The following is a 4,025-nucleotide window of genomic DNA, read 5'->3' as shown; positions in this document are numbered from 1 at the left end:
AACCTCTATATAGGGTTACTGTGAGTCGGTCTCAGCTTGGTGGCAGTGGGCTTGCTTGCTGGTTTGTTATTAGGTCCCAAACACTATTGTAAGTGCTACCACAGGGGCAGCAGAGAGGATGAATGGAGGAGAAGCTTCGCTCAAGGACATTACTGTCCAGTGGGAACAATGCGTAGTTAAATCTGCGTGGTATTTGGTGAATGGCAGCGTGCTCTATATAAATTGCTGTGGATATTTGGGGAAAGGAGGGGAGGCTACAGAGGGTTCTGTGAATAAGTATAACAACCAGACCCACTGCCATCACTTCAACTCTTACTCACGGCGACCCTGTACTGTGCCCAAGGATATAGGAGTCATCATAAATAAGCTGTCTCAAGATTGTCTTAATGACAATCCATTGTTCAAAATAACATGCTGAACAGGGTGCAAAATACAAGTTCACACTAACTGAACTAATCATGAAGGAGAGCCGTAGTTTCTTAAGCAGTCATATAATGAAGTTCAAAAAGGTAACAAATCCAAGAGGTGTGAATTATAATCCGGAGCCTACCACTGTCAGCATTTACTGTCACGCGGTAAGTGGCATGCATTTGTCAAGTGGCATCAACCCTCTGTGTTTCCTTTACTTTGCCAGCTATAAGGCGGCACTACATGGCATTATCTAATATTTCGGGACTCAGGGGTCTGAAGCATAGTCTGGCATTGGCAAACTAAAAATAAGGAAATTCATACCCGAAGAGCATGTCTGCTGTGTGCATCATGAAAGGGAGGAAGCTAAGCAATCAGGCAGCAGGTGGTGAGCAAACTGACACCAGGGATTGGAAAGTTGGCAAAAAGTTTGCTGCAACTGTTCCCTGCGATGACCCGGGACAGCCAGGGCATTTGTTACAAGGGGGAGGGGGCAGGAAAAGCAGGCGAGGCAGAATGTGTGCAGCATTGCGTGGGAGATAAGAGTGGATGCCTTTGGCATGGTATGAAAGGAAAGAGATGGGCTCTGGACAGCGTTGGGTGGCTGGCAAATAGAAATGAAGGAAAGAAGAGCTTTTTGCGTGGAGAAGCAGAATGCTTCTAGGTGCTCATGAAGATGGTGGGGAAAGGTTTTAAATGACCCGCAAGTAATCTCGAAGTGATACGTATAAACATAAAAATAAAAACATGGCCTACATATTTATGGTTATATATCTTAATGTACCTTAAGGGGAAGATCTGGCTAAGGGTGTGGCCTTTCCACCAATTGGGACACATAGCCTTTTCAAGGCAGCCTAGAGAAGTGTGGGAAAATGACAACGTAATGAATGTAAAATATGCAACTCAGTTTTTAATATGACTTTGAGCAGTTAGTCATATATGAGATTTACTGGAATGAAATCTATAACAAGCCCACTAAAGTTATAAAAGCACTTAATCCCAAAGAATTCCAGAACTTGAGACTTAAAATGACTCTTTTTTTCACCCTCTGATGCCTGCAGAGAGGAAGCAGAATGAGAAAATGATTCAACCCTCTGGGAGGGCCCAGACAGTAAGAGAAAAAGATCTGCCCAGAGGACATCGTCTAGATAATGTACGGACAATCATCAGGGGGCTTCCTCGCAGAGAACAGCATCAACAGGCAAAGGATGGTCCCTACCCAGAATGCAGAGGGGCTGCCTGAGTGGTGCAACTGGTCCACATGCTTGACTGCTAACAGGAAGATTGGAGGATCAAATCCACCTGTAGATGCTTCCTTGGAAAAGAGGCTTGAAGATGCACTTCCAGAAACTCGGTCATTGAAACCTCGAGGGACCGGAGTCCTACTCCGGCCTCAGCGGTTCACCATGCTTAGAATCAACTCAGTGGCATCTGACTTTGAGGGTGGAAGACAATGTGACTCTCCTCAAATTTGGGAAGGATTTCAAAATTGTGACTATGGTTTGTTTCCTGTATTTCACTTTTCAAATGTGTTTTGTTTGTTTACCCTCTTCGAGTTCTCCAACTGCACGTTGTGATGCTAGGCCAGGGAGTGGGGAAACAAATCAGGTAGACAGAACTATCTGGAATCTTATCTGCATTTCCTTCTGAACCTGATGCAGTGAGTCTTGCACACCATTTCTCCTAGACTTTGAAAGAAAAGTGCTGACTCATTGCTATCGCTTGAGAAAAGGATGAGATTTTTTTGTATGAAAAAGTGTGTGTGTGTATATTTTATATATATATATGCAAAGAGATATATGGTGACCAGAAGCATGTAAATATATTTTATATACTTGTGACTGAAAGACAATACATATCTAGGATTTTTATTAATTTAATAATTATAATTCATGTCTGGGTATGCACGCTACGGAACTTTCAGGAATGTTTGGTTGAGATTTATGCACGTGCTTTGTAAATCATTATATACCGTTGTGAGTTACTCAAAATCCACAAGACGTTCTGTAAAAAAAGAACAGTATGTGATGTGGACTTTGTGAAAATATCATCTTAATACGCAGACAGTTCCTGGATTGCACACTGCTTGTTTTCCTAAGTCTGCTTTTAAATCAAACTTTTACATAAATCAAAACCTGAATGGTCTATATGTAGAATCAATTATTTAAATGTTTCCTTAGTATATAGAATAGAATGTGTTTGTCCAAAATAGCACCTAGAAACACTTCCACATGCTCTAAAATGTCTTATATGAAAATAGCAAGAAGACAAACAAACCCACTAGCCTGGAATGATTCTGACTTACAGAGACTCAGGACAGAGTAGAACTGCCCACAGAGGTCCCAGGGTTGTAGCGATGTAAGGACGCGCGCTGGCACATTGTTCCCTCAGGAGCAGATTGTGGATCCAAACTACCAACGATTTTGGTGAGTATTGAGCCCTTTGAACCATTCTGCTACTAAGACTTCATCACACACAATAAAAAATATTTTTTATGCATGCCACAAAATAGAACCTATTCATTACTGTAAACCATTACATATCCTGTGTCTTTTTTCACATAATGGGGTTTACTGGGTTTTGGAATCAGAGGTTTAAATGAGATTTAGCAGTGCCTAGGTGGGCATGATGTGGGAAAAGACTGTACTCTTTCTGTAAGTTTGCTTTCCCTGCCTACATTTCTTATTTTTTATCATGAGGTCTGTCCTCTAATTTTTCATCTGAGTGCTGATGATCTCAGGAAGGATTAAAATATATAATAAAATATTCCAAGTTTAGAAAATCTAAACATAAAAGAAATTAAATCAAGCAATCAAAAGTGTATGTTTGCAGGGAGCCCTGGTGGCTTCGTAGCTGTGCATTGGGCTGCTAGCCTCAAGATCAACAGCTCGAAACCACTAGCTGCTCCTCTGGAGAAGAATGAGACTTTCTAATTCTGTAAAAGAATTCTAGCTTTGGAAACTCACAGGGGCAGTTAGACCCTGTCATGTAGGGTCCTTATGAGTTGACATCGACTCAATGGCAATAAGGTTTTTATTGTTTTATTTTTTGTTTTCAGGAAAGTACATTTTCTCCTACAAGAACCACATTCCTCATAAATATTAAACAATAAGAAAAAATTAAATATTCCATTTGTATTTCAGTTTTAATTAAGCTTAACTTTAAAATATTTGAAATTTATTGGCATTACATTTTAGGCATAAAACAATTCACATTTGGAGACTGTAATGTCCATCTCATTGTCAATGTAACCATTCAGTATTATGCTTAAGGCTTATTATATCTTCATATACTAGGGGTACCAGGCATAGTAAATATAATTTGCCCAATAAATCATCATATAAACAGCAATAACTTTCCCCAAGTATTATATGAGTCATAACTATTCTAAAATTAAAAACCACTGTTGATATGAACTTCAAATTTAGCTGTCTAGTATGTTAGGTGCCCTGGTGGCACAGTGATTAAGCACTTTGACCGCTACATGAAAGGTCTATGGTTCAAGTGGCCAGTCACTCCACCAGAGAAAGCTGTGACAGTCTATTTCCCTAAAGAATTGCAGCCTGGGAAACCTTAAAGGACAATTCTGTTCTATAAAGTCACTATGAATCAGAATT

Source organism: Tenrec ecaudatus, chromosome 4 (genome assembly GCF_050624435.1).
Source record: "Tenrec ecaudatus isolate mTenEca1 chromosome 4, mTenEca1.hap1, whole genome shotgun sequence".
NCBI classification, from domain to species: domain Eukaryota; kingdom Metazoa; phylum Chordata; class Mammalia; order Afrosoricida; family Tenrecidae; genus Tenrec; species Tenrec ecaudatus.
Note: the sequence above shows the minus strand (reverse complement) of the source record.